This window comes from Leptonychotes weddellii, chromosome 5 (genome assembly GCF_054177405.1).
Source record: "Leptonychotes weddellii isolate Sample4059 chromosome 5, ASM5417740v2, whole genome shotgun sequence".
Taxonomy (NCBI): Eukaryota; Metazoa; Chordata; class Mammalia; order Carnivora; family Phocidae; genus Leptonychotes; species Leptonychotes weddellii.
In genome coordinates this window covers 133112610-133132820 of record NC_138373.1, presented here as the reverse complement: position 1 = coordinate 133132820, position 20211 = coordinate 133112610, and the positions used below count along the sequence as shown (strand labels likewise).

At 38.1% G+C, this 20211-nt stretch overlaps 1 long non-coding RNA gene across 1 annotated transcript in view; it reads right to left on the bottom strand.

Annotated features, from left to right (window-relative positions):
- The window catches only part of LOC115943165 (uncharacterized), a 90490-nt gene extending 71374 nt beyond the window's left edge, over positions 1 to 19116 (bottom strand). Inside the window, exon 1 of the long non-coding RNA XR_014145124.1 lies at positions 18547 to 19116. This is a non-coding gene — a long non-coding RNA (uncharacterized LOC115943165). The remainder of the gene's footprint in view (positions 1 to 18546) is intronic.
- Positions 19117 to 20211: the final 1095 nt, after the last annotated feature.

The following is a 20211-nucleotide window of genomic DNA, read 5'->3' as shown; positions in this document are numbered from 1 at the left end:
TTTCCACGTAATGGCTAATTAAGTCAGTCAGTGGTTTATAGTCTCGGTCACAAACTGCCAAACTGTCCGCTTCCTGTACTGGGAGCAAAGGAAGATACTGAGCTGCCTTTGAGAATTCGTAATGGAAATGTTGAGTCCCATGACCCAGACGAGTCTTAAATGAAAATTTCAAGGCATATAGGAAAAAATTTAGAAGAACTTTCTTTGCAAGGCACACAGTATGAAAAGCCACTCAAAGTTCCCATTTTGGGAGCAAGAACATTTTTGCTGATTTTTACTGCAAATTGCCACAGATAACATGGTAATTATGTATGTTGAAAATAGTCTAATTCTGAGTCATTCAGTAAAAATTAAAGAAAAATGATGGCAAAAAAATCTATTTGAAAAACTCATAGAGGAGCCCTTTCAAAATAGCATCCAACTTTTCCTAGGAGAGCACCCCCCTTTGGTCAGGGTCATTTGATTGAAAAGCTGATTTCTCTGAGCATCTGTTTTATCTCTTAGAGGAATCATAAATTTTTAACTCATTAAAAGACCACAAGCCTAATACAAATAATGTAGGATACAAGATAAATTATTAAAGGAGTAGAACCATTCAGAGGACGTTTTTCTACTTTTATAAAAAATAAATAAAACTGTGAGTAAGAACATATGAACAGAGAAATAAGTGGAAGAATAATCAGAATGTGGAAGACAGAGGCAAGGCAATAGTTATTGGGAGCCATCAGGAATCTTACAAGTACAGAATTAAGAGAACATCTTCTTAGGGGTGAAAGGACCTAATTCAAAAATCTTTCTTTTGTCCTCAGTACCAAGGCAAAAAGAAAATTTAAGACCTGAGTCCTGAAGTCCACATTCTTACCGAGATTTATGAGCACCATAGTACGTTTAGTACTTGTGGGATATTCAGCGCCTATTGCATTTCAGCAATATGGGCTGACAGCAGCAATGCCCTACTGTTGTTGGAGCAGCCTGGTGGTATCCCAGGGATTTCCTGGTCCAGGAGCAGAGGTCTTCCATCTCTTTTGACTCCCTCTTATGGAAGAAACATAACACTTCTTCCACCGGGGAAGTGGAAAAAAGGAAAGTGCCTTTTCTTATCAGCTTCCCATCAGGAAAGAAGATGTAAAAAAAAAAAGAAAAAGAAGAAGGAAAAAAAGAAAGAAAAAGGCCCTTTGAGTGTTCAGCTATGAATTCTAAGACAGGAGAATGTTGTACTTAGCACGACATCTTGGCTCTCTCTGACTACTCTTAAAATAATTAGGAAAACACCTGCCTGTTTATTCTGTATCTGCACTGCTATAAGCATGGGGGAGGGGGCCAGAATCTCTGCCTGTGTGTTCACTATAGTGGTTTCATAGTTTTAGAATACAGGAAATAAACACTTATTTGTGAAATGAGTGGATAAGGACTCACATTGCAACAATTATAGCAACTCCTGGAATGTTGGCACCTACCTAGAAAGTAAAGTTGTTACCTTCAAAGATAAAACACTGAGTCATATTCGAAACAAATACAATCCTCATGTAGATTTTGATGAAAGAAGTAAGTTTAAGATCTTTAAGAGCATGCCCAAAAGTCTAATCTTTTTGGAATGGTAAGTTTTTATAAAATCATTCAGAGTTAGTGAGGTTTGTTGACTGTAACTTCAATATGTAGTACCAAATAATACCCAAATCCTCAGATTTATTTTGGATCAACAAAAACATTAATTGAGGACATAGAATATGCAGGTTACCTATGTGTATCCATCATGATTCAAACTGAGAAACAGATCCAGTGGTCAACATATATTAAGAGATTTATTGCAAGGAAATGACTTACGTGATAGGCTGGCAAAGCAAGTCTGGAATCTGAAAAGCAGGATGGACTCCTTCAGCAAGTGGTAAAGCTGACACCCAAAAGCAGAATTTCTTTGGGGCAGCCTCAGTTCTTTACTGAGGCTGTTAAGGCCTGTCAATGGATTAAGTCAGGACCACTCACATTATTTAGGATGATCTTCCTTTCTTACCTCCAGTCAACTGATTATGGACTTTAATCACATCTACAAAACACTTTCACAGAATTATTAGATTAGTGTTTGATCAGAAACTGTGGACTATAGCCTAGCCAAGTTGAAACATAACACTGTCCATCACACTGTTTGATTAGGGGAAGACGAAGATGATAAAATATGCCTCCTTTTTTCAAGCGCATTAAAGAAATAGTAAGACATCTCCATGAACACAAGGCAGGAAGAAATTGCTTCCTCTAGACAATTTTAACTGAAGTGCTATGGAGAAACATAGAAAGGAAAAATGACTTCTCACTCAAAGGATAAAAGATCTCAAGACTGAGATGGCATTTAGGCAACAGGATCCAGACCACAGTGTACCTTCACCAATAACAATGTAACTTCGAAAAACTCATCTAACCTCAATGAATCTCAAAATGATTCTTAAATGGGGGTCATAAACTTGCCCTGCTTAACTTGCATTTTTTGAAAATAAAATGTGAAAATGTAACTGAAAACATTAACTAAATGACAAAATATTTTTTTCTAAATTTTGATATTATGGTAGGTTGAATAATAAGTCCCAAAGATGCCCATGTCCTAATCCCTAGAACTTGTGAATATGTTGTTACTTTAAATGGCAAAAGGGATTTTACAGATGTGATTAAAATTAAGAATCTTGAGATGGGGAGATTATCATGGATTATATCTTTGTGGGCAAGGGAGTCAGTAAAGTCAGAGACAGAAAGGAAGCCATGTGATGACAGATGCAGAGTTCAGGATGATGTGATTGCTAGCTGGAAGGGTACTATGGGCCAAGGAATATGGGTGGCCTCCAGAAGCTAGAAAAGGCAAAGACACTCTTATCTAAAGCCTCTGGAGGGAACATGGCCCTGCTAACACTTTGATTTCAACTCAGTTAAATCCATTTTGGACTGCTGGCCTCCAGAACTGTATGATAATAAATTTGTGTTGTTTTGAGCCACAAATTTTGTGGTAATTTGTTATAGCAGCAGTAGGAAACTAATGCATACATATGGCCTTGAAGGGTATTTATTGTGTCAAAGGCGGCTATTTGTCCCTAGTGTCCATCCTCCTTTGTCCATCTTTAGCTGAAGGCATTTAGAATAAAGACTAATCTTCCTTTGCAACCAGGATGACAGATAACTTAAGTTTTTGCCTGGGAAAGGTAAGGGGAAGAGAGGTGTGCAGCTTCTGAGAAGTGTCCTTGAAGGATATAAGCTTCTCCTTTATCTCTCCTCTCTCTTTCATGCTGGCTGTAATTAGGATGTTATGAATGAAGCTAGACCAGACAACTTTGTGAGATGGAAACGCATGTTGAGGACAGCAGAGCAAAAATAGACAGAAGAGCAAAAATAGACAGAAGGAGCCAGGGTCCTTGATTGTAGAGTCACTATATTAATTCTTAACCAAGTATCCAGACTTTTATATGAAAGACAAATAAATTTTTGGCTTGTTCAAACATGATTATTTTGAATTTTCACCCACTCACAGCAAAACTTAATTTTACCTAGTATATTTCTATTTCTCAATTAAATAGACATTTTTTTGCATACATGATAAAAAATGAGTATTAGGTAAAACTCCTACCCATTAAGGCAAAATAAAATTTAATTAAATGAAGATATTAAAAAATATGATGTTAACAGAAGGAATACCATAGGGGTGCCTGGATGGCTCAGTCAGTTAAGCGTCTGACTTCGGCTCAGGTCATGATCTCAGGGTCTTGGGATTGAGTCCATGTCTGGCTCCTCACTCAGCAGGGAATCTGCTTCTCCCTCTTCCTCTGCCCCTCCCCTTGCTTGTACTCACTCTCTCTCTCCCTCTGTCTCTCAAATAAATAAAATCTTTTAAAAAAAGAAGGAATACCATAAGTAAAAATATAGAATCCAAATCTCTATACTTTTTTCAAATGTAAATAAGCTGGTGTATTCTAAATAAAAGACAAATGTTCTGATCCTAACTATTCACCATGCCCACATTCATATCCCTATTATTAATTCTCTAAACAACTACCATCCATCATCAACACTGGACTTAAAATTACAAACACATTCAGCCTTCTGAGTGTTTTAAGAAGTAGTCTGTCTGGTCAGAATCATTTGGAAGTCAAAAAGTCTTCATGCAGACATGCTGATAGAGAATATGTGACTATTATTACTATTGGTAAAGAAACATTAAAAAGCATTCCTTTTAGTATGGAGAAAAGACCACAACACTACTATTGTTCAAAATAGTAATGAGGTCTTAGTCAATGCTATGACATGAGGTAAAATAAGAGTGATCAGGATGGAGAAAAAGATGAAACTGTTATTATTGGCAGATATTATACTTATTACCCATGTAGGAAACTCAAAATTATCAACCATGATTACAACTAAACAAAGTATGACATGTTGCAAGATGCAAAATTAACTTTAGGCTTGTCTACAAGGAATAATCTAATATTATATCTTATATTACAATAAAATAAGGTCCCACTAAAAATAATAACTCTAAAGATTTTAAGAATTTAACACATCAAAAATGTATAAGACTTTGACTTATAAGACTTGGTTATAATTTTAAACCTCTTTTAAAAGATATAACCACTAAAGAAATTGAAATGTTAACCACCGGCCTCTCTAGTCCCAAACAGCCTTTATAGTTGTGTCCTATGAAATAAGCAATAAATAGAAAAATTTCTATCTGCTCCGGGTCAAGTTCCCCAGGAAGCAGACTCTGAGATGGACATTACCATGTGGTAGTTTATAAAGGAGTTGACTGGGGATTAAAATCTGTGGGGAGAGGGAGGAGGCAAAATTGAGCAAAGAAGAAACTGGGCTGTGATCCAGTCACAATCAACTCCCCCAGGGAATTCTGAAGCTGGGGACAAGGGTCATCAATCAGTTATTGATGCAGGCAGTCTCAATGGATGCATATCACAGACCTGAGCAAGGGAGCATGATGTTGAGAAAGATGGCTCTCTTCAGTCAAGGACCATCTCCAGAAACTGCTGAAATGAAGGCTGTTGGCCAGCAATACTCTCAGCAAGAGAGGAAATAGATCTTTCGATCCTCAAAGAGGGAGCTGGGTGGCATAGCATAGTGTCCTCTATAGGCTAGTCTGTGTGCTGCTCAGATCCACTCTTCTGTTTAATTTCTGGGAGCAGCTCCTACAGGATTCTGGTGGACTCCCTCACAGGGGAAACTTAGAAAAGGAAGTCCTTCTCCTTGCAGCTGGTACTAATCTTCCCTGTTATCCATTTGAGATTCCATTTGAGCTAGCAATTCTGCTGGTTTCTAAGGAGACTGAGCCCCTGATCATCATACCCTTCTCAGGTTGTGGCCATTGCCATGACAATTTACCATAAAACCTGGGCAAGAAAATGCCAAGAAATGCACTTTGGGTGACCTGAGTGCCACCTATACCTCCCCCTGTCCACACTGTGTAGCAGCAGCTTTCTATCTGCTAGTTATCAGGGTCAGTCCCCCCACCAGAATGTTATTCCTTTTTCTTTGGATTTCCCTAACCAAGATGTTCAAGGTGCCTAGGCAGGAGGAATCCATCTTGCTTTGGGAACCTATACTTTCAAACCAGCAAAACCCACATTTGTGGGACGGGAAGCACAAGTTCTCTGAACTGGGTCACTGGGACTGATGTTACATGAGGCCATTCTGAATTCCATCCCTTGTTTCCCAAATCCATGCAGCACATGTTGGGAACACAGCATTGTGTTCATTGTGTGCAGTGTGTGCCGCATGTACCCCCCAGCATAACATCCCATCTTTACTAGGTACTTTTTACTGAGCTAGCACTTCAGTTGTGCTTTCAAAAGACCTTATCATTCTAAGAGTTTGGCCATTTCTGAATGATGCAGTATATGATAGCACCAGTGACATAATTCAGACACAATAGACATATAAGTAAATAAAAGAGAAAAAAATAAGCCCTACTCTTACACAGCATATATTCTAGTTGTAGAGGATAAAAGATTTTACCAGAAGCTATAAGCAATAAACTTGTATCTTCTTGGCAATGTAGCTATATATACATTTTGACAGAGCTACAAAGAGAAATGGTCAAGTTTACCATCATAGTGAGAGACTTCAGTATACCTCCCTGAGTAATAGACCTAACAATAACAACAAAAAGAATATAAAATATGTAATAGCATAAAAACAGCCTGCCATTATAAAGAACATAACTGCAAACAACTGTAGAATATACAATATTTTCCTGCAAACTTGGAACTTTTCCAACTATTATCTACATTCCGGCCCATAAAACTTATCTTAGTAAATGTCAAAAGATAGGAATCAAAAAAACCATTTCCTCTGTCTGCAATGCAATTATGTTAGAAATAAATGTTCAAAGGCTGATTAGAAAAATCCCATGTGTTTGGAAATTAAGAAACTTCTAAATAACTCATGGGTCAAAGAACTCAGTGAAAATTAGAAAATACATAGAATTGATCATGAAAAAATACATATCAAAATCATAGCCTATAGCTAAAGCAGTTCTTAAAGGAAATTATACAGCTTTAAAATGACCATATTAGAAGAGAAGAAAAAAATCAAAATCAATTAGCTAAGCTTCTAATTTCCGAAGTAATAGAAATATAAAACATACCCAAAAAGAATTTGAAGAAAATAAGGAATATATATAATAGCCAAAATAGTGAAACAAAAAACAAAAATAAAATAGAGAAGTAGGAATGCCAAAAATTAAGGCTAATAAAATCAACAATACTCTAGTGAGACTAATCAAGAAAAAAATGAAAAAAGGCTCAAATAAATAATATGAAAAAAGGAGTAATATTTGAAAAATTATATGTAGTAGGCAATTTCTGAGGAAAACATCACACACCACAACGAAATTAAGAAAAAACCCTGAAGGGCGCCTGGGTGGCTCAGTTGGTTAAGCGACTGCCTTCGGCTCAGGTCATGATCCTGGAGTCCCTGGATCGAGTCCCGCATCGGGCTCCCTGCACGGCGGGGAGTCTGCTTCTCCCTCTGACCCTCCCCCCTCTCATGTGCTCTCTCTCATTCTCTCTCTCTCAAATAAATAAATAAAATCTTTAAAAAAAAAAAGAAAAAACCCTGAAAACCTGGTTTCTTCTATCCATTAAATAAATCTTTACTAAAATTAAAAAAAAAAAATAGGTATGTACTTGTTTATGGCAGCTTCTTTAAATATTAAGGGAGCAAACAGTCAAAATTTCCAAGAAATGAGAGAGAAAAGAAACAACCTTCAACTCAATATATGAAGCTAGAAAAGTAAACTATGACAAGAATATTATTTAAAAATAAATTATGGGACAATCTCAGGAACATAGATTCAAAAGTCCTAAATACAACAGAATTAAATCCAGCAATGTATATAAAAACTTATACAGAAGGTGCTGTGAGGGCGCCTGGGTGGCTCAGTCGTTAAGCGTCTGCCTTCGGCTCAGGTCATGATCCCAGAGTCCTGGGATCGAGTCCCGCATCGGGCTCCCTGCTTGGCAGGAAGCCTGCCTCTCCCTCTCCCACTCCCCCTGCTTGTGTTCCTGTTCTCGCTATCTCTCTGTTAAATAAATAAATAAAATCCTTAAATAAAAATAAAAAAAATAATAATAATTAAAAAAAAAAAAAAGAAGGTGCTGTGAATTGTGTAAGACTGTTGAATCACAGACCTGTACCTCTGGTCAAATAATACATTATATGTTAAAAAAAAAAAAAAGAAGAAGATATCAGGAAGGGAAAAATGAAGGGGGGAAATTGGAGGAGGAGACGAACCATGAGAGACTATGGACTCTGAGAAACAAACTGAGGGTTCTAGAGGGGAGGGGGCCAGGGGAATGGGTTAGCCTGGTGATGGGTATTAAAGAGGGCACGTTATGCAGGGAGCACTGAGTGTTATACGCAAACAATGAATCATGGAACACTATATCAAAAACTAATGATGTAATGTATGGTGATTAACATAACATAATAAAAGAAAAAAGAAAAAAAAATTTATACAGAAGGACTACATTTGGTTTAGCCTAGGAATGCAAAGACTTTAATATTAGAAAATAAATTTAATTAATTTGCCACATTAATTTAAAGACTAAAAAATATAGGATCTTGATAGTAGATAAAATTCAACATCTCTTCATAGTTAAGAGATAAAAGACTTAGAAAATTAGAAATAGAAACAGAAACTGTTTATACTGATTAATGGCACTCCTTGCCCCACCCTTGAAAACAACAGTTGAATGCATTTTTATGATTATTTCAAGAAAAGATTGCTCCCCATCGTCACTTCTATTCAACATTGTACTAGAAGTCCTTTTTTTTAAATTTAAATTGAATTAGCCAACATACAGTACATCATTAGTTAGAGGTAGAGTTCAGTAATTGATCAATTATGTGTAAGACTCAGTGTTCATCACATCATGTGCCCTACTTTTTTAAAAGATTTTCATTTATTTATTTGAGAGTGAGAGAGAGAGAGAGAGTGCGAGCACAAAATGGGGGAGGGGCAGCAGGAGAGGGACAAGCAGGCTTCTTACTGAGCAGGGAGCCAGACGCAGGCTTGATCCCAGGACCCTGGGATCATGACCTGAGCTGAAGGCAGCCACTTAACCAAATGAGCCACCCAGGTGCCCCACATTACCTGCCCTCCTTAATGCCCACACCCAGTTACCCCATCCCCCACCCAACTCCCCTCCAGCAACCCTAAGTTTGTTTCCTATAGTTAAGTCTCTCTTGGTTTATCTCCCTCTCTGACTCTTCCCATTCTGTTTTCCCCTCCCTTTTCCTATGACCCTCTGGGCTGTTTCTTATATTCCTCATGTGAGTGAAACAATATGATAATTGTCTTCTCTGATTGACATTTCGCTCAGCATAATACCTTCCAATTCCATCCATGTTGACGTAAATGGTAAGATTTCATCCTTTCTGATGGCTGAGTAATATTCCATTGTGTATGTATACCTACACACACACACCACATCTTCTTTAGCCATTCATCCGTCGATGGACACCTCGGCTTTTTCCAAAGTTTGGCTATTGTGGACATTGCTGCTATAAACACTGGGGTGCAGGGGCCCCTTCGGATCACTACATTTGTATCTTTGGGGTAAATACCTAGTAGTGCAACTGATGGGTCATAGGGTAGCTCTATTTTTAACTTTGTGAGGAACCTCCATACTGTTTTCCAGAGTGGCTGTACCAGCTTGCATTCCCACCAACAGTGTAAGAGGGTTCCTCTTTCTCCATATCCTCACCAACATCTGTTGTTTCCTGTCTTGTTAATTTTAGCCGTTCTGACTAGTGTGAGATGGTATCTCACTGTGGTTTTGATGCTGAGTGATGTTGAGCACTTTTTCATATGTCTGTTGGCCATTTATATGTCTTCTTTGGAGAAATGTCTGTTCATGTCTTCTGCCCATTTCTTGACTTGATTATTTGTTCTTTGGATGTTGAGTTTGGTAAGTTCTTTACAGATTTTGGATACTAGCCCTTTAGCTGATAAAACATTAGCAAATATCTTCTCCCATTCTGTCAGTTTTGGTTTTGTCGACTTTTCCTTTGCTGTGCAAAAGCTTTCTATCTTGATGAGGTCCCAATAGTTCATTTTTGCCTTTGTTTCCCTTGTGTTTGGAGACATGTCTAGCAAGAATGTTGCTGCAGTCAAGGTCAAAGAGCTTGCTGCCTATGTTCTCCTCTAGGATTTTGATGGATTCCTGTCTCATATTTAGGTCTTTCATCTGTTTTGAGTCTATTTTTGTGTGTGTGGTGTAAGAAAATAGTCCAGTTTCATTCTTCTACATGTTGCCGTCCCATTTTCCTGACACCATTTGTTGAAGAGACTGTCTTTTTTCCATTGGATATTCTTTCCTGTTTCATCGAAGATTAGTTGACCAAAGAGTTGAGGGTCTATTTCTGGGTTCTCTATTCTGTTCCACTGATCTATGTGTGTCCTAATCAGCACAATAAGGCATCAAAAGTAAATTAAATGTGAAATAATTAGAAATAAGGAAATAAAGCTATATTCAAAGTTGGTATTATCTATATAAAAAAGGAAATAAATGTACAGTTAAATGATAAGAATGGAGAGTTCAGCAAGTGTTCTATAGAAATTAAATGCAATTTTGGGCGCCTGGGTGGCTCAGTTGGTTAAGCGACTGCCTTCGGCTCAGGTCATGATCTGGAGTCCCGGGATCGAGTCCCGCATCGGGCTCCCTGCTCAGCAGGGAGCCTGCTTCTCCCTCTGACCCTCCCCCCTCTCATGTGCTCTCTGTCTCTCATTCTCTCTGTCTCAAATAAATAAATAAAATCTTAAAAAAAAAAAAAGAAATTAAATGCAATTTTATACACTATCAACAAATATTTATCAAAGGTTAAAAAGATATTTGCAACAGCACAACAAAGAAAAGTACCTAGGAATGTATAAAATTTTTATAAGGAAAATATATAAAATTTTGTTGGAAATATGAAACTACCTAAGTAAATATTGAAACGAGTCATGCTTGTGGATTAAGGACTCAACACCATGAAGATCCCTGGGGAATGACAGAAAATACAAACACTATCTGGTAGCAGAGTGGTGCTATCACATCATCTTCAAAAATCAACTCCTGGGGAGGCCTGGGGGGCTCAGTCAGTTAAGCGTCTGCCTTTAGTTCAGGTCATGATCCCAATGTCCTGGGATGGAGTCCCGCATCGGTCTCCCGGCTTAGTGGGGAGCCTGCTTCTCCCTCTCCCTCTGCCTGCTGCTCCCCCCTGCTTGTGCTCTCTCTCTCTCTCTCTGACAAATAAATAAAAATCTTTTAAAAAATCAACTCCTGGGGCGCCTGGGTGGCTCAGTCGTTAAGCGTCTGCCTTCGGCTCAGGTCATGATTTCAGGGTCCTGGGATCGAGTCCCGCATCCGGCTCCCTGCTCTGTGGGAAGCCTGCTTCTCCCTCTCCCACTCCCCCTGCTTGTGTTCCCTCTCTCACTATGTCTCTCTCTGTCAAATAAATAAATAAATAAATAAAAATCTTTAAAAAATCAACTCCTAGTGAATAAAGATTTCACTGTGAAATGCAAAACTATAAAATTTTAGGAGATAAATAAAAGAATATCTTACTGACATCAAGGAATGGAAAGATATCTTTAAAAATATACCAAAAAAAAAAGGGAAGCCACAAAAAATGAGTGATAAACTATGAATTCTTGTTCATTAAACTATAATATAAAGAAAGTTAAGGGTGCCTGGGTGGCTCAGTTGGTTAAGCGACTGCCTTCAGCTCAGGTCATGATCCTGGAGTCCCGGGATCGAGTCCCGCATCGGGCTCCCTGCTTGGCAGGGAGTCTGCTTCTCCCTCTGACCCTCCTCCCTCTCATGCTCTCTGTCTCTCATTCTCTCTGTCTCAAATAAATAAATAAAGTCTTTAAAAAAAAGAAAGTTAAAAAAAAAGACAATTTGGATGAAAGCATTAAAAATGACAATGCCAGTGAAATGAATTAAAAATATATGAAACAACATGAATATTGGTAGAAAAAGCAAGTCACATAAAATTATTCAGTATTATTCTATTTATATAAAACATACAATATTAAAAATTTATCTTCAGGAGTGATTGATTACAACAAAGGACAAAAATTCTTCCCATCTCTAGTTGCACACCCTTTTGCATATGTGTAATAAAATTAGAAAATCAGTGTTGAAAAATACCTTAGAGTTTACCTGACACACCAGGGAAATTCTAGTGATTGATAGGTTTTTTCTCCTCCATATAAAATCACCTATTCCACTCAGTTACATCAATGTGTTCTTATTCTTACCTCTCTAAGCAAACCATGTCCTCAGCCCTGTCTTCTTCAAATCAATCTTTGGATTAAGTACCATTACCAGAGCACTCATTATTTGCTCAAGGTATTTGTAATCTGAGAAACTGATCCATAAGCAAATAATTGAAATTGTAAAGAACAGGACAATAATTTCTATATACACGACTGAACAAATTACCACAGGCATACCAAAGAACAGATTTGTCCAGAGGAAACAGGAAAATGCTTTCCAGAGGAGGTGACATGTGGGACTATGAAATTCTTCATAAAAACTTTGTCCATATTATTTTAATGCACATAATTTGGGTATAGTCCTTGAGTTATAGTATTCACACATTCACCATCTCAGTGTCACCAAAATATAATTACAATCCTATGTGAATTTTCAGAAATAAAAATATATTCCTCTTCATCCTTTCCCTAGACCATGTCAGTTCCTTCTGTGTTAAAAAAATTTTGAAGTGGTTTGTATGGAGCTGTGATTTTTTTTTTTTTTTGGAACTGTGATATTTCTTAAAAGCTGTAAGTTTGCTAAAATCCATTGCTCTTTTTAATAACAAATGTGTCCTTTCTTCAGCAAAAGATTACTATGGGAAGTTCTAAACAAATTTCTAAAGAATCTTTATGGGTAGTTTCCCACTTCTCCAGAAAGAAATATGGAAGAGCTCAAAATAGCAGCAATTTAATTCATCTAGATACTGATTACCAAACCTAGGTTACATAAGTCTTATTTTAAATATTGATTACAGGCATGTTTGATTTAAGGATCTAGATATTAACCTTTTTCCTAGCATTTCTACACACAAAGCCAAATACATTTAGTTCAACAACTGTTGACTCATCACTCATTGTAATCAAGGTACCATAAGAGATAGATTAACAAGTGTGATTAATTCTTGAAATGTATACCACAAGGCCTATAATAAAGCAAAAATGTGAATGTACTATAAAAATTATCAAAAAATGTGTGCAAAGAAGATAAGAAGACCTTATGTCCAACATGGAAAATAGAAAGGCCTCCTAAGAGAGCAGACGTCAGTGTCGAGTCCAGCAGAGAGAGCGGAGTAGTGTCTACCAGTTAGAAGCCATCACAGAAGCAAAGGCCTTGAGTTAAGAACAGAATGCGGTCAGGAAACACTGAAAAATTCAATTTGATCAGATTATATGTCTGAGTTAGAAAAATTTCCATCTCCTATAACCAATTTGTAGTACATGTATGAAGTTATAAAAGATTATATAACTATATCCAGGCTCAGTAGGAAAAACTGCCACAAGCAATTAGCCAAAATTGCTATGAGTGAAGAAGGTTGGAATGGCAGCCCACAGTCCACGTATTTGCTAATTAGGGAATAAGACATCTGAGGCATTGGGAGAGGTTAGAATAGATAGTTAAAATAAGTCAGGCTCAGAATCTGAACGGCTTTAAATTCCAAACTGAGGGGTTTGTGTTTCATGCATCTTTTAAACTTTAATTACAGAAATAATACAAAGTTTGTTGTAAAAGATTTTTAAAAACCCAAAAAGTATGTAAAGTAAAAACCTCTTCCCTAATACCACTCTAAAGAAGCAATAAGTCAGTATATAATCTTCCAACTTTTATACATACATACACATACAGATATAGAACAAACACTATAAATTATTTCAATGTAAAAATAGGTTGCCATTATACATATAATTTTACAATTCTGTTTTTTGAAGACATCTTTTCATGAAAGTACAGAGATCTATCTCATCTTTCTTTTCTCTTATCTTTTTTTTTTTTTTAAACAAAGGGAGATAGAGAGGAGCGGCAGAGGAAGAGGGAGAGAGAGGAGAGAAAATCTTAAGCAGGCTCCATGCTCAGCGCAGAGCTGGACGTGGGGCTTCATCTCACAACTCTGAGATCACGACCTGAGCCGAAACCAAGAGTCAGATACTTAACTGACTGAGCCACCCAGGCACCCTCTATTTCATTTTTTTTTAATTGTAACATAATGCTTCATTGTGTGTATGTTACTGACCTATTTTTATGATTATAAAAACTTTTTTAAATCTGAAAAAAGTTGAGTTGAAACATTTTCAGAAGAGAAATAGGAGGTAAAGAAAACACTTAGGAGATTATTACAATATTCTAAGTAAATTCTAATAATGACAGCTTGAATTGAGACTCTAAGAGATATGTCAGCTAATGTAATTATAAAAAAAAAAAAATCAGTTTGTAATTATCTTGTTTACCAGGAGGGAACAAGAAAGAACTATGAGAGGAAAGGCCCCATGTGGATGACTAGGGAGATCAGGAAGCTGCCTCTAGAGAAAGTGAACAGAAGGAAGCAAAAAATAGTTTATTGAGGAACTTTCTTATCTCCCACTCGTTTTCTAGTTCCCCATCTTCTTACCAGTTGCCATGTTATATGAACCTGATGGCAAATATTTCCCGAACCCACCCAGTTTTATCTATTCCTGCCATCACTATCCCAATTAATGCCCCATTATCCCCCTCTTGCACTGCTCTCCTTAGACTTCATCCAACACTACTGTCAAAGTCAAGATGGTTCACGTGGCCAATGCTCACTAGTATACACTCTACATCTGCTATGCATCAGCTGCTGGGTTTGCCTTAAACATATGCTGTTATATCAATGAATCTTGACAAAAAGCCACTTTTTGTTTTTGTCACTTTGGTGAAATTATTCAACTTTGCCCTATAAGTCAGTTTCCTCTCCCGTAAAATGGGGATATTAGCATCTGCTTCACGCATCTGTTGCGTGGAAAGTATTAACGAATGTTAATCCTTAGCGTGATGGTGTCATATAGTAAGCACAAGAAAGACAGCATTAATTCACATGAGTGCTCAACCATACCCACAACTACCTCTGCAGCCTGCCCAACATCACAACTTTCTTGCCTATTATATATTTCTGTATTCATGTTTTCATATCTCACTGCTTTAACCCATAATGCTCTTACTACAAAGCCTTCCCTGATATGTCTATCTCCATACATGTAAATTCTCCTCACATTTATAGGTCCCACTCACATGAAAATATTGCTATTTTTCCTATCTAGTAGCAATCTCTCACCTGCCTCAATTGCCACAGCATTTTATATGTAGCTACCATTTAACACCTTTCTCTTGAATTTTATTTTTATACATGTTTGTTTACATGCCTTATACACATGGCTTATATACTTATTGGTATATACATCTTCACTTCTAGGCTCTGAGCTTTTGTAGAAGTTGTGAGCAGGACCAGTTCTTTATCTTTTATAAAATCTAAAATTACTTTTTTTAATGTATAATAGACACAGCAAAAACATTTGTTGAGGTCTCTGCTAGATACTTTCCATTTGTCCGTCCAAATTCCATCCTGCTATCTGTGCCGACAGCAGACAATGGAGAGAGGTACAGGCAAAAGATCAGAGGAAGGGAGGAGAGAGAAGTCAGGCTCTGGCTCTCTCATCTGAAGAGTCACATTGAGCTGGCTGCATCCCTTGAGTGAAGGTCACTGCTCCACTCAAGGTGGCCACATCTATAGGACCCTCTCTTTTCAAAACTCAGTAACTGCTCTATCCATTTGTCCATCTGGGCCTAAAGGTTCCTAGCCCTAAGGAACTACACAGCCCCCACATTTGTAAAGAGTCTCTTTATTAACCCTCCCCCTAGAATTATCCATCCTACTGCTTCCCCACCTTGCTGGGACCATCTGCTAAAAGTTCACAGAGAATTTTTAGATAAAGAGGATAGGATTGGAAAGTAACTCCTAAGGTCTGTCTTATCAACCAAGTGAGAAGAAAAGTCTTCACTTAGACTGAAGAAGACAATAGTGTGGTTGGAGGCTAGAGGAAATTTAAAAAGGATTAGAATAACTGCTGAAGAAAATGCTTTAGGAAGTTAGTTAATGGTGAATAAAGGGTAGCATAACAGCATGGAGGGCTTAATCGCACAGAACTCAATTGGCAAGTTCTCCTGAATTTCTCCAGCAGTGCTTAGCAGAACAAGATCAAGAGGGTTGTTAAAAGAAAAAAAAGCAAAGCAAAACAAAACAAAAGTGATAGGGTTTAACCAAATTGTAAATTATGGATCATTAAAGAATCATGGGATCCAAAGGTACTAGAAGGGTCATAACCAGAACCCAGGTAAAGGTTCAAAGGGAGGCAAGTAAAGCCAAGAAGAGGTTAGTGGGTAATCTTTCACTTTTAGTCCATTTGGAAGAAACATCAATTAGACTAATCGTGTAACATTACTGATAACAAAAGCACAGTGACTGCATTTTTTAATCTTTTTTTTTTAAAGATTTTATTTATTTGTTTGAGAGAGAGAGAATGAGAGAGAGCACATGAGAGAGGGGAGGGTCAGAGGGAGAAGCAGACTCCCTGCCGAGCAGGGAGCCCAATGCAGGACTCGATCCAGGGACCCCAGGATCACGACCTGAGCCGAAGGCAGTCGCTTAACCAACTGAGCCACCCAGGCGCCCGTGCATTTTTTAATCTTATAACCAGACATGACTCTGCTTACTTGCAGTTTAGTTTATGTGCCAATAGTTAGGCTGCCTATACTTTAAACTACCTTTTTAGATAATAGGATTTGGATAACATTCTTGTTATTATTCAGAAATTCCTCTCTGGGCTCCCTCTGAAAATTTGATTTTGAAAACACACATTTCACTTTCTAGAATTTAAATATTTATAACGTCCTTTTCATTTTGCTTCAGTTCTTACTTTGCTTTCAAGAATTTGCACTTCTGACAAATTAAGAACAACAACCAGATTTTAGACCTTGATGTAAAATAAGCACAAGGGAAAGGAAAAAAAAGAGAAGAAATGCAAAATAATCACATGAACAAAACAATCCAGTTCTTGATTGCAATATGAAAACAGGAGAAACTGCTGTCCATGCTACACAAAGGTTGCCAAGGGAACAATACTTGTACATTTCCTGGTTCTCAAAAAATATACCAATGTAATATTTGTGTCTGTCTCTTTTCTTTTCCTTTTGGAAATCTCAACCAAAAATCTACTCTCAACTTGTGAGTTCTTTGTGATTCACTTCGTAAATTCATTCTTTACTGCTCATATCACAGAATTTACCAAGCAGGCAACATATAAAAAGGCACTGATTTTTTTTTTTCTCCAAAAGTTATGACTGCAAGATACAATGAAAATTTCTGCTCTCCCTGCAGCCTCTAAAAATAGTAAAATATAAAGTGGTTCTGCCTCCAAGTATCTTTCATTTTTGTTAACTCTCTTTCTACTTTCAGATTATAAGCTCCTCCAGGGCAAGTACTAGATCTACAATTTTTTATGTAATTCCCCACAGAAATTACAACAGGTCTAAACCCAGAGAGAGAAATAAATCTTTTCAGCTATTAAGTACGTATGAGATTAAAGAGCCGTTTTGGAAATTGTGAATTGTTTTTTTTCTTTTCAATTTTTGCAACAAACTCAGGTCTTACAAGTTTACCATCAGTAAATAACCACAGCTAAGAAAAAAGCTGCAGAGGTAAAAGTGTTTTTATTCCATCCGAGGTACTATGTGATGCTCCCATCCAGGTTTGAAACATGTAAGCGCAGATGGACAGGGACTGGCCACTTACTCCTTTAGTGTCTATTCTAGTCATTCCCTCCAGCTGGTGGATGTTGCCGTTCATTTGTGCGACAAATTGAACCATATGGATTAGTCATGAATAATTTTAAGACTGTAATTAGGGATTTACTAAAACCAATATTAAATCATTAAGCCTATCCGCTCAAGACATATACTGTTTATGAAAAGAAAATTATTAGTAATAAGACAAATATAAATTAATTTATCTGTCAAATATAGACACATGGATTTGCTAAATATTTATTAAACATTGATATAAATGTACCATATTTAGTGGGTGTACAGTTTAAAAAGAAGACATCTTTACTTTCAAGAAGCTTAAAACCTACTAATATGTTTTCTTGGGAAAAAAATATTTACTCTCACTCTATTATCCTCATCTCAGTGTATAAGAATTTCAATTTTAGATACTGTTAAAGACAAGAGGCCCAATGCTAAGGCCCACATCACCAAATCGAGACTTAATTTTAGTTTCTGTTCTCCCAGAAATGGAACCTTAAACCAGTCAATCAAGAATCACCTAATCAAGGGCACCTGGGTGGCCCAGTCGTTAAGCGTCTGCCTTAAGCTCAGGTCATGATCCCCATCGATCCCCGCATCTGGCTACCTGCTCTGCGGGAAGCCTGCTTCTCCCTCTCTCCCCCCACCCCCGCTTGTGTTCCCTCTCTCGCTGTCTCTCTCTCTCTGTCAAATAAATAAATAAAATCTTTAAAAAAAAAAAAATCACCTAATGAGTACTAGTGAGGTAATCTGCCCAAAAAGCCCCACACATTTGTAATAACCAACTGGAAATTTTGGCCTAGTTTGTCTTCCTGCTTCCTTCTGCCTCTAAAAGTCTTTCATTTTTACAACGCCTCAAAACTCCTTTCTATCTGCTAGACTGGATGCTGCCCGATTCAAATCAATTTTTACTCAAATAAGAAATCTATTTTGAAGATTTATTTATTTACCTTTAGAGAATGAGAGAGAGGGAGAGAGCGAGTGGGGGAGGGGCAGAGGGAGAGGGAGAATCTTAAACCGACTCCACACTGAACTGGAGCCGTGGGGCTCAATCCCGTGACCCTGAGATCACCACCTAAGCTGAAACCAAGAGTCTGAGCTTAACCAACTGTGCCACCCAGGTGCCCCAGACTCTTAACATTTTTAACGTTCCTCGGTTTACCTTTTAACAGTTCTGGTGTAAGAAGATGGAAACCCAGACGCCCAGAGACGCGCCGGAGGAAGCAAACGTGGGTACCTGTTGAGCCCCTGCAGCCCGCCGCTTTGCCGCCGCCTGGGGACGTCGTGGGGAAGTCCCTCTCGAATCCTCCACAGCTTTTGCATTAGGAGCTTCTAGACTTAGATCTGAGTGTTTCTTTCCCTGGACTGGGTGCGGAAGCTGGCACAGTCGGACTGCGTCGACTTGGAAACCAGACTCGGTCCAGGGCCGGAACGGGTCCGACTTGGAAAGCAGATCAGTTCCGGGGTCAGACTGGGTCCTACTTAGAAACCAGACCCGCTCCAGGTCAGACCCTGTAGGAGTTAAGCTGGACTGGGGGGGCCTATGTGAGGCCTCAGGTGAATAAAATACTGTCTTAAGGCTGAACAAGCAGGTTAACCTTACCAAAAATAATCTTGAATTACAGTGGCCACAGTGGAGGACTTTTAACCTAGATAAACCCAACCATTTACGAGGTGCCCTAGAGAAAAAGGGATCTCAGCCAAGGACTCACTATAAAGGGTCGAGGGAAAATTGTTTTTCCTCCTCTACAGTTTCTGGTGACCAGGATGAGACCCACTGAAACACAAGACTCAGTCCAGAGCCCACAGAATCCTGGGAAATGGCAGAAGCCAGCAAAAGGTAAGGATTTTTATCAAAGTCAGCTCTCCCAGATCTCTGTCTGTGGTAACTGGTCCAGAGAGGAAGGTAGAATTTCATGTTGCCCCTTCCTTTCAGATTGGCAGACAAAAAAACCTGAAAATTCAATATTTGAATTGTGACTTGTGAATTTGCTTTCCGGTGCCCGCTGGTTGTCGATCCTTTCTCTCCCAGGGACAGCTGTTGCCTTCTTGTTGTCTCATTTTGTGTCCTGAGAACTTGACTTGGTTTTCTGCCTGACTGGGACGTCCAGGTTCATGTGTGTGCAGGCAGCTCAAGCGTCACATTAGGGACCCCAAAATACTCCTAGACAGAAATACGGGTTGCACTCCATTTGCAGCCAGGGTCTTAAAGACGGTAGCCGCTTTGGGGGGAATACTCTAAATCTCTTTTGGTTATCTTTGGAAGTGGCTCTGGATCTTAGGAGAGTAGTGTCTTTTGCACCTTCTTTGCTTCCGTAGGGTTCTTGAATACTGTCAGGAATATTTACTGTTTGTTTCTGCTGAAACCTGACAAGATATTCCAAAGAATTTTTTTTAAGAGAAAACATATTGATCAATTTACTTTAACTCCTTAATATAGGCAAATCAATATAACTGGCTTGACCCACCCTTGGCTGGTAGTTGGAGAGACAGGCCAAAGTCCAAGTCATTGTCTTTGGATTTATTCCCATGGTGGGGTGGCTGGTTAGAGCTAAGATAGAAACAAAAATTCATCAGTATTCTCAATACCTGATTTTGGACCACTCCCACCCCCCAATTTTAATATCTATACCAATTAAAGCATATAATCACTTATCATCATATATATCTGACTTTACAAAGGACCAAATCGCACTTTTTAGTTAGTGTAGGAAAGATCATAAACTTTGGGATAAGTCCGGGGATTCAGTTTCCAGGTAAGTGAGTGAGAGCAAGTTACTCTTTGAGAACCAGTTTTATCACCTGCATGATTAATCTCAACCTTGCA